Source organism: Phalangium opilio, unplaced genomic scaffold (assembly GCF_054372755.1).
Source record: "Phalangium opilio isolate 3A_F unplaced genomic scaffold, DU_Popi_V2 ptg000002l_1, whole genome shotgun sequence".
NCBI classification, from domain to species: domain Eukaryota; kingdom Metazoa; phylum Arthropoda; class Arachnida; order Opiliones; family Phalangiidae; genus Phalangium; species Phalangium opilio.
The window spans coordinates 14,308,928-14,321,262 of NW_028324144.1; positions in this window are offsets into that span (position 1 = coordinate 14,308,928).

A 12,335-nucleotide genomic window follows, 5' to 3' on the forward strand; every position below is an offset into this window, starting at 1 on the left:
TTTCCTTCATAGAGGTGGCAAAAGAAATGTAGCGTTTTGATATACGAAATTAAATGTATAAATTCGCGCAACAACCTGGTATGGCATCCACTATTAAATATTCACATTTTCCTTTCGAATTATGTCAAAGTTCGCTTGCTCTTTTAAGACAATCTGTAGATTATTCAATATTGCTCCCCCAACACGTACTCCCTTCAAAATAATTAATTTCATGATAAAATGTTTTCGGAAAATGGAATTATTCTTGAAAAAGCGTAGATATGTAATTTTTTAAATTAATTTAGAGGGAATAGATCGATTAACAGTAAAATCAGTTGATTGAATTAAATAATGATTAATTATTAAAGGAATAAAAATAATTTAAAAAAAAAATTCCAATATCTGAAACTTCAGCCAATTGATAAACCTCACACATATCGTTTGTTTTTTCGGACTTGGTCCAAACCAAGCCGTTTTTTATATCTAATATGATTTCAGGGTGTCCTATAGGTATCTTGGTGGTTTTGTTAATAAATGGGTATAGACTTGTGAAATCCACGTAATGAATTCGCTCCGATCCTGTTGTTTTATGGTATAGTTTTGTTGCGCAACATCTCCCCCCGAAGAATGCATCACGGGGGTCTAATCTTTTTACTATTTTAGGCTTAATATCATTACATTTTAAAAACTCTATTATTTCTGGTTTATTTAATTTTTCCTTCTGCCAGTCACACTCCCACTTGACATTCACTATATAATTGAGGGATTCTAATGTGACTAAGACGTTCATGCTTCTAAAATATCTGGAATTCAAAGTCTGTGCAGGATCTCCATGCAAAGCCTTGTTTCTGTTTAAGGGAAAGTGTATTTTACACCCATGATAGAAACACCCCCAGTACTCGAATATTTCCTTGTTGATTTCACAAAATCCGTCTACTTTGAGTTTTTTTATTCTGGTTTCTTTACCTCTAAAGGATGATTGGATAGATATATTTCGTTTGTGCGCGGTCCACTCTAACCATTCTATAGCCCCTATGGACTGATTTTCGCTAAGTCTGTAATAATTAGCGGGTATGATGCCTATAGTATCAGGTTTAAGATAATTCCTGCGAAATACGTAAGAGCAAACGCCAGGAAGAGTAATTGAGCCGCAATTAAATGGATCTACACCCGTTACTTTAAAGAGTAGTGTACGAAAAGTTAAACAACCTAGGAATAGTAAAACCGCATCGTACTCACAATAATGATTTAGTTCCTTCAAGAAGTCGAAACCTTTACCTTTACTATCTTCGGAGCTATGCCATTTTAAGAAGATATCTAAATTTTTCCTTGTAAAATATTGACAACCATACGCTTCGATAGGGGGGAGATTAGTTTCTATAACATAGTTGGTTTCATCCTGTCTATCTACATCAAAATTGTGTTCTGTTACATTGAATAAAAAATGTGGAAAATACCCTTTAGCGGCGTCTGATATACCAAAAGTAGCGGGAAACTTTGCTAAGGCTACAGGAATGAAATTATAAGAATCCAGAAATAACAAGTTAAACAATTTCATTTCTTAAATTCGAGTTCCGTTAATTTTCAAAGATGGAACGAATTTTTCATCTCGATTTATGATTTCTCGAATTAGTAATTGATTATCAAAATTACTTCCAAAATGTGACAGTATGATGACGTTCTTTACGGCATGCAATTGCATTAAATAATCTAAAAATAAAGATATAGGATTACCGCCTGAAAATTGTTGTTTACGCCTACCAAACTGACTACACATAATACAATTAAAATTTAGGGATGTTTCATCTATACAATGCTCACACACGGTTATACTAACAGGATAGCCTGGTGTTCATAGGCTCCTAACTTTTCCTGACATACCTTCGTTTGTATGCATTCTACGTCAAAGAAAATATACATAAGGTTAGGCTGATTAGGTCTAGGCTTTTTAACGGATGGCACTTTCAGAGGTTTATCTTTGATAACCTGGATATAACATAAGTGATTGCTAGGTTGATATTTCTTACAAACCTGACAAAATATCTCACGACACGTATGCGTCTCAGTTCTTCGGGAAAAATCAATAATTTGTAAACAGTCTTTACAGTGAAAAAGACGCTCACATAGGGACTTTTTTTGCTTGAAGATGCTAAGTGGCTTTGATAGCATTCATCGCCTAAGAATGTTCGTAAACAAGACCCACAAGCTTTCTGGGGTCCTTGGCAGATATTGGGTCTCATGCAACTAAAACAAAAGTCATTACATTTATGGGACTGTATTAGCCAATAGGGTACGAGACATTTTTCACAGAATCGGTCGTGATTTAAAAGTGGTCTTAATTTTATAATAACGTTATAATGGTTATTTTCATTCAATAAAAAGAGGCGGGGCCTAGTATCACTTGGATCATTTTCACCTAAAATCAAGATAGGAACGCTATTTTCGAATTTGTAGACGAAAATCGAATACTGATTTGAACTTATCAAACGATTCGGCAGTCCCACACTCACTAACCCTTACTCCTGCCTTAAGACATAGTTCTAAAGCAGCTTCTTTCTGCATTTTGTTCTCATCTATAGCTTTAGATATTGATTCGTAATGGGTTTTCAACGCTTTGTTGTTTTTGTTGTTCATGTAGTCACGATGAGAAACAGCTACTTAAAGGGGTTGGGCTAAACACAGGTTATCAGAATTGACTATACGTACAATACCTCGCCTATCTTCACAGAATAGATTGAAAGGTTTAATGCCTCGGGGCGCAGATAGGGTCTTGCCCTCGGGCAGTCTTACAATGCTAAAAATAATTTTAACAGGACCTAGGAAAAATGCTTCCATTTCGTCATCATAAAGCATAACACTAAGCTGGTCAAAAAGAATATTAGGGTCGACTTGATCTGCTCTTCTAAAGGATAATTCTAGTTCGGACCTACAAATATTTGCCGCACTCTTTAAAGTAATTTGGACGTAATCTGTAGGCCTGTACTTACTAAGAACACATTTGGTTACGGTGCATACACTAGCGACGGGATCTTCAGTAACTCTTAGAACTAACTCTCGACCATACATGTTAAAATGTTTATAAAATCTCTCACTTTGACCTAGTATCTCGCAAGAAGGTAGGTTGTCAATAGGTGTGGGCTGGTCCGTTTCTCCTCCTCCCCATTGTACGTCGATATCATCGTCAAAAATCGTCTCTTCAGAACCGTTCTCCCTCGGTAAGGTATCGTTCAATAGTGTCTCCTCTGCGTGTGGTCCTTGATCTTTTCCGTCTAAAAATGCGGCTATCTCTTTGTCATATTGCGAGCTGTTGAAGTCGACGATTTAAGCTTCTTCGTGTATACCCAGCTCAATTTCTTCTTGTCGTTTCGCTAGGCGATCTACGTATTCGGTTCTTAAGGGACTTGGAATTAGATTCCTTAGGTTTTCCAATTCTTCTAGGGTATTACAGTCCTCTGGTGCTCGAGCAACTGTTTTCATATACTCAAGTAAGTCGAGGCAAGCTTGAATGACATTTAAGTCACCTTGTACTACGAGTTGTGGTAGAGTCTGCGGTCCGTACACCGGATCTAGTCGCAGATAGGCGCATAGGAAGAAATAAAACTCATATATTAAACGTAACGGCCAGGGTCTATTTATAGTCAGTTCGTTCAAAGTTGTACGGAGAGTTTCAAGATCCATGTTTAGCTTTCGGTGTTTGAAGATCGACTGTGTATTTTGATCATTTCCTTAGCCCCTTTTATACTAAATTTCACAATAAAAACGCCCACATTCCTCAATAATTTAACAATAGCCTGATTTATTGCTTATCAGTCACCAGATGTTTTCTCACAATGCATTTCGGACACACGCCTGTTGATAGTTTACCGATTTTATAATAAAATAAAATGCTGGATTTGCTTTATGTCAAATAAATTGTCAACAAAAGAGTGGCCTATAAATATAATTTTGTTATAAACATTGCAAATAAGGGACAATTTTATTGGGGTAATAAATGAAAAACATGATGTGTAAAAGGTTTCTAGTGATTCTCAATTGTGACAATATCCTTTGTTATCTTAAAGTCTGTTAAATAATAACGTTCCAAATTTCTCTAATAGGTCATAAAAACCATTGTACATTTTTTCAAAAAAAAATGCTAACTTGAGCTAACGAAATTTCTTAATAGACACGCTTATATTCCTCAATCGTTTAACAATAGCCTTTATTACCTGATCTTATCAGCCAACAGATGTTTTCATACAATGCATTTCGGACCCATGCCTGTTAATAGTTTACCCATTTTATAACGAGGGGTTAGTCATTCTCCAAAATTTTGTACACCTGATTTCTGAATTTTTATGTGAATTCCGTTGATTACTGAATGAATTTCTTGATTTCCGTGATTACGATTATTTTAGGTGGTTTCCATAATCTTTACAATGATTTCCCGTTATTGCCGCAGATTACTCGAGATTACTACTTGAATTTCACTGATTACTCGTGATTACTTTTTGAATTCCACTGATTACTCGTGATTACTATTTGAATTCCACTGATTACTCGTGATTACTATTTGAATTCCACTGATTTCTCGTGATTACTATTTGAATTCCACTGATTACTCGTGATTACTGTTTGAATTCCACTGATTACTCGTGATTACTATTTGAATTCCACTGATTACTCGTGATTACTATTTGAATTCCACTGATTACTCGTGATTACTATTTGAATTCCACTGATTACTCCATTTCAACTGATTACGATTTTTATTTTGGATTTTCGAATTCCTCGATTGATTATGCGTGATTATTTGACGAAATATGTGATTACCGAGATGATTACAAAAGATTACTAGGAAATTATGTGATTATTTCTGATTCTCTCAATATTCCATGTGATTTCCAGTGATTATCGGAGATTTCTGATTACTCACAAAATTGATTATGATTACTTATGATTTTCTTAGAATTCTAGAAATCAAGTAATCGATTTCCACGGTTTTGTACACCTGATTACTCAAGTGACTAGCCCCTCGTTTTATAACAAAATAACGATGGATTTTTTTATGTCAAAAAAATTGTCAACAAAAGAGTGGCCTATAAATAGATTTTTGGTATAAACACCGCAAATAAGGGACAATACTTGTAATAAATCAGTTAAAAAACAGGGTGCGTAAAGCGTTTCTAGAGATTCTCAAATCTGACAATATCCTTTGTTATCTTCACGTCTGTTAAATAATATGGTTCCGAATTTCTCTAACAGGTCATAAAAACCATTGTACACTTTTCAAAAAAGTTCTACCTTAAGTTAACCTATGACCAGATAGTTTCTCACGGTCCTGAATAACACTATGATTATGTAGGCGAGATGTAAGCACTGAAAGTTTTTGATTTAGCTGCCAGATTGAAGGTAAAATGGGGTATTTAGGACAGCTTTGTTACATTATTTGCTACGTTAAAGATGATAAAAGAGCGTTATTTCGGGCATCTTTAAAAAAGAACGAAATTAGTCTCCTAGTCTATAGTTCTGGAAAAATACTCATATATTTTCATGGTTTCGGTTAACCCATCAAAAAAGCCTTTCAAATTTGTCAGGATAATGCCTTCAAGGCAAACACCTAGAATTAAATGTTTCGTGGTAGGAAGAGTCACCAACTAACAAAGCAATAAATCACAAAATAAATTCCATTCACAACAATACAAATGGTTTGGCCATGCCCCTAAACTCATTAAGACACGTAGGGACTTGTTTAAGTAAAAATAAAAACGGATGGGGATAAATCCTTTTGTTATGGATCAAGTTCGACCTCTTCCCCCTAACCCTCATAAAACCAAGTGGGTGGTTAAATTAAAGAAAGGACAATAAATTCCAATGTAACTAAAAAAAATCTATGAGCATCAGACAACAATCGAGTGAAGCACCACCCTAAAGTCAAGTTCTGAACATCTCAAGAATAAGCGACCCTAACCACTAATAATAGTGTTATATTAAATTTAGTCAAAGATGGCGTCAAATTTTGTAACTATTGGTGTAAAAACCAGTATTTTTCATGATATTCAAATGTATTATTAAGGACCATTTTTAATGACGTAACTGAATGTTTAAATTTAACCATTTCGTAAGATTTCTCTCTTTTCTTAGTTCATTTGTACGTTTCTGTTTGTAATATTCCCCGTAATATTGAAATTAATGATTCTGAACTAAATGAAAATATGCTTTTCATCGAATCATTTTGATAAATATTGCGAAAATCATGGCAACGTTTTTAGTCATGTGAACTATTTTTCAAATGACTCGTTTCGTCATTTTAAGGCAACTAAAGAAACAAAGTGAGTTGGATTAACTGAAGTCAGTACTTTTTCAAATTTTGTATGCAATTCTTTGGAGAATTTAGGAAACCCAAATAAGTATTTTTATAGAAAAATGTTGCGTACAATATTTCCTTCTATTGCTAGAAATCCACGATTCATCCACTGGCATTAGCTAAATGACAATCTGTGTTGCACTTTGAACTTTTCGCTGGTGCTATATTCTGTTTTAGTATATAGGGATGTATGTCTTTTCTAAAGTTGTTAGTTAAAATCTGTGTTTTTCCCTAGAACAGTGTAAATAGCGGTGAAATTCTAGTGTGAAACTATGTAAATGATTCGGCATTGTAAACATATACTTTGGTATTTTAATACTCGTGCTCGAATTGATTGACGTTTCCCTAGAAATATTTTGGTTAATTAGCTTAGTCTTTGTTATAGTAAAAGGTTGCTATACTAGTTTCTGCGAAGAGGGGGGGGGTCAAGAGGTAATAAATTTTTATTTAAATAGAAAACAATTGGTGGAATTTTGCTAAATCAAAAGTGTTTTTGGTGAAACAGAGTAATTTTGATAAATTTAGCTAAAATTTATCGAAACGTTTTTAATCATTAGAAATGTTTTCCAAATGACTCGTTTCGTGTTGCTAAAATGCAATGTACATGACTGTTTTCGTTTCGGTGGATTATTCATTTCCCCATGTATTCCTATGGGATTTTAGGAATTTTAAATTATCGTTTTCGTGTCGGTCAATTGTAACGTAGTTGATCAAAAACGTTTCGATTATTTTTTACTTCTAACACGAAATGCGTTGTGAATGATGCTTCTTTCAATACCGTTTTAAGTTTTCCACAAATTTTTGATTACGTTGCCGATAATTTTGATAAATATAGTACGTTTAGGTTAATGTTTCGGTTTAATGATATATTGCCTTTCTGTTGACGCAACGGAAACATCTTAAACTTGTTGAGACTTGTCCTAATAATGCCCTCGGGGCAACCACCTGGAATCAATTAAATGCTTGAACCCCCTTGTAGGATGTATCACCGCCCCCCTCAATGACATAAACTTGGACATAGCACATCTGTGTGAGTTATAAATCACTCTAAATATAAATTCCATTGATTCAATACAAATGGTTCGACCCCCCCCAAAAGCCATTAAGACGCCTGGATATGTTTACGCATAAATAAAAACTAGATGGGGATAAAGGTTTAACCCCCTCCCTTTAATGAAACCTGGTGGGTGGTCCAATTAATAAAAAATAAATAATCTTATCGGTATACGGAGGTCTATATTCTCTAACAAATCTTTGAAAATGATCGTACATTTCTAAATAAATTTTTTAATTGTATGAATAACTTTCCGTAACTTCACTCATTTTTGAGTGACAGTGTTCTGATTAAAAAAATAAATTCATCATTTTTGCATCTAAACAAAAAGTAATGGTTAGTGTGGACAGCCCTTCATATACATAGCTTCTTTAACTGTAATCATTTGAAATCAATAAACACGTTTGCAAGTAAAAAGGAATGCATGTATTTTTAAGTATTTCTCATGTTAGTCCAGGCCCTGGGCGACAAAGATTGAAGGAATACAACATACATTTGCAATCCTACCCTATAAGTGCCGACTGCCCCAATTAGTTAAGACGTTTTTCTTAAATAATCAAATAAATATAATTATTTTGATCTTCATTAATTTACCTTAATTCTACTTAAATCCTTTTAACAAATTTTGTACCTAAAATCATTTTAAGCATGGCTATTGTTGACGTTAGAATTCAAGCGTACGACACTTTAAGAGTTTTTGGTAATTTAGTTTATATAAGGCGATTGATTCACAATATATGATAAGAAAACCCACAATTGCGTGAATCTTTGGTGGAAGCCCTACCATTGCAAGGGTAAACGTTTCTCGTAACCCTAGCCGTTCGCGACGTGCTCCTTAATCCTAACGATGAGAGTACAAGCCAAATATTGCTTTCTGCGAATATGTTAGCTCCGATTTGCCAAATTCAAACATGGTGACAGACCCACTCACTGACAATTCCAAAACAGCTTCTATACATTTTGGTAACATCAAGTACAGTACTTACAAATAGTTGATGTTTTCAAGTATGTCACGAGGGAAATGGTTGTTTATGAAATAATGATAATATCTTGACTCGTAAGACTCTTTTCCAATGTAAATTTTTCTTCTTGATTTCACCAAATTGGTTTGAACGTGATAAAATGAATCTGTCAGAATGTATTTCTTATCTTGAAAAAGCGCAGTGGTGCCACGGAGAAAAGCTTCTTTAAGTATATAAAGCGTAATAGTGTAATTGTAGATGAACCCATTTTGATCAATCTTTTTCTGGAGTTTGGTGCTAAATGACGAGTTTCTCTGAATGGTTGAAAAATAATTTTATACTTTTCAGTTTTGATGGTTGAAAGATGAAAATCGTTTCGTAATACCTGCTAGTGGGAGCGAAAGGGGCGGATGACTTTCTAACTAGTCACAGCGCTTGCATACATGTATATATTTACTGTATATGTAAATATACCAAACGGTTCAATTCTTACTCTATCAATTGAGACACTAAAGAGGTAATTCGTTTATATATAATATGTTTTCCTAGCCTGAGAATGTGGAATAGTTCCAGGTATATATTTTTAAAAAATGAAGTAGTTTTAAAGCAAGGTGAATTGCGATATATCTCGTTTCAATAGCTCTAATTGGTTTAAAACATTTATGAACTACTTTTTCTAAAGCATGTAAAAATATATAGTTTTAGTAATAAACGGTTTGGTTTTTAACTATTGTTTGAAATTAGTGAGTGGTAAATATAATTATTTGAGTAACCCCTTCTTTAAAAGAACTTAGTGGACCATCTCGAATATTACCTTATAATGAGTTTGATATATACTGTACTACGTTTCCTCATAACAGGCCCTTGCTCAACCCATCACCTCCGCTTATTTTTTCGAGTAAGGGCTCTGGTATACATCCCCAAAAACTCGGTCCTGTGAGTTTGAAAGCGCACACTATGAAATGAAATGAAATAGAAGTTTATTGTGCATAATAAAAGTTGGGTCACAACTCACGAGATTATACACATTAATTAAAAATACAGTTACAAAATCAACATTGCGCATAACAGGTAAATAACATAGTGAATTTATCTAAATAGAAAATAGATTAAGCTTGTAAAAATCAGTAAGTATCCCGTAACTTGGTCCGAATTTGCTTTTTAACACCAGGTAATTTGTCAGAATAGAGATTAATAAGTGAAGAGAACAAATTGCATTTAGTTTGCATTCTAATGATAGGAACTTTACTTTTCCGCGGATTATAAAACAATGTGAGATTTCGCAAGTTTTTTGGAATAGAGAAATGAATGGCACTTAACAGATTTGAGAGGGGAATGATCGTATGTAGCAATTTATATACAAATGTTATATCATTAATAGTAAGACAATCAACAATTTTAGTTAGGTCAAGAATGGACAACAATAAAGTGTAATTATAGGGGTCTTTGGGCACAAAACACCTATGACAATACTCCATGAATTTTCGTTGCACACCCTCCATCTTATTAACTAGGTACTGGCTACAACCACTCCAGGCAACCCATCCGTAAAGCAATCGCGAACGAACAAGGCTTATATACAGTAGACGAAAGTGATGCAGTGATCGTAACTGTCTGCAGAGTTTGAGTGAAACCGCGAAGGTACGCCGACACCGGCTGACAGTCTTCGTCACGTGATTATAGAATAGTAACTTAGCGTCAAAAATAACACCTAAGTCTTTAGTTTCAGTTGCAGTGCGAATGGGTGTGGAGTCTATAACATATGAATTCAGCAATGTCCGACAATTTCGCCTAGTAAATTTCGAAGGGTTAACCGGAATATTATTATTCTGGCACCAAATAGAGAGGGCGTTTATGTCCTCCTGCAATTGAACTCTATCACGGTCGGTTTCAATCACCTTACAAAGTTTGTTGTCATCCGCAAATTGAAGAAGGTTGGAATGACAAATGCGGAATTGTAGGTCGTAGAGGTAAATATTGAAGAGCAAAGGCCCCAAGGAAGATCCCTGGGGAACCCCGCAACTTAATCTGAACTCAACCGTGGTGAGAGTCCCATAGCATTTAAGGACATAATTTCGCCCCTGTAGGTAATTACATAGCCAATCAAGCAAGATTCCATTAATACCTAGGGCAGATAGTTTATCTTTTAAGAAATTATGGGAAACGCGATCAAACGCTTTAGCATGGTCCAAATATATTACGTCAACCTGACCGCGACTCTCAACAATCTGGGCAACGTAGTGCATAAAAGCAGCGTGATTAGTATCTATAGATTTGCCTGGGGTAAAACCATGCTGACAATCGTTTGGGAATAAATTGAAGTTCTTTTGCAAATGCTTATGCATAACTATATCAAACACTTTAGCAAAGACACAGAGGAGAGAGATTGGTCTATAATTCTTAGTTTCACATGACGCAAACGGAATGGAGGCTTTGTCTTAAATCATCATGAGTTCACCAGAGGTAATTTATTACAATGTGGGTGAATTAATGATCAAAAATATTATAAAAAATTAAAAATTTGATGAACTAACCTTTTCCTTTACTGCGGTGGCAAACATGTGACCAATCTCATTATTTTGAAAACCGTGAACCTTCAAAAGGGTTTCCGAGATGTTTAAAAGTGGTATATATTTAAATCTAATGGAAAAAGAAAAGCAGAAAATGTTGAATTCGTAAATAGTTTTGGATTTCATCAGCTATACACCAAACAATATAATTTCACTATTTGATTACTTACGATACGTTTCGAATATTGTTAAGAATATAAGCAGGCAGAAAATTATTGAACGGATACCAGATAGTAATAAGTCTATTTGCAATATATTGTCCATAATCGTCGGATTTCTGTATGTATTTAAGTCATGAACATTTTAAGGACAATATACATTAGTAAAGATATCTTTAATCTCGTATAGGGTACTTTTCGTACTTACATGTGCTGTTCCAAACTTAAATTCTCGTGAATGATTTCCTTCAGACATCTTGCGTAACAACGCCCTAAACACCAACTGAATTTCAGAGTGATACAAACTTAAACACTAAATTGCTATAAGGGTCTTGAAGCGATCTGAAAATTAAAATATGGTCTTAATATTATATAGAAATATTTTTGTCGGGACTCCTATGGAGTTCTTGCCTTATCCCTTCAAAATATATTATTCGAATGTAGAGACCCGTTTTAATTTGGGATGTAATGAAGTTTTCGTACAAATATCATTCCGAATAAATCAAAATGTCTAATGTAAACGTGGCTGAAGTGTGTTATATGAGACGTTAATTATCATAAATCATCAGTATTCTGATTGCTTTTGGCCTCCCCTTACAAAAACATTCTAAAAGAACTCTAAGAAGTCCTATAGAGCTCTAAAGAGTTCCTATGGTGCTCTAAAGCATATAGATTGTGCTATAGAAAAACCTTTAGAATTTATTTTTTAAAATTCTAAGAAGCACTCTAAACAATGTTTTTCAAAACAATTCTATTAAATCTGTTTAAAATGCTGAAAAATATTCTTTAAAATGCTGAAAAATATTCTTTATTTTTCACAATCTTAAGAATCAAAATTTATTTTTCTCAAGAGCTTTAACGAATAAATTTTAAATATTTATTTTCACCAATAGTATTTGAGTTATAAAGACAATTTAAAAAACTGAAATAGCTATATTAAAGAAATTTTACATCAATTAATCACATTCATAAAAGTTGGGCATTTCGATTACATAAATATAACCAGCAAATTTTGGAGTGTTTGTGCCAAGGACCAAAACTTTTTCTTTTATATCCGATACTGGGTAAGCCAATATTTTGTTGGTAAATTTGCATTTAGAAGAAATTTGATTATTCATTTGCGACTGGTGATATATTCTTAACTCTTTCACAATTGCAAAAAAATTGAAACTACAGGAACAATTAATTGAAAGACAGTTGCAGATACCATCCTTTAACCTGTATAAACCTTGAACTATACCAAAGGACCCATTCTTTAACTTTATT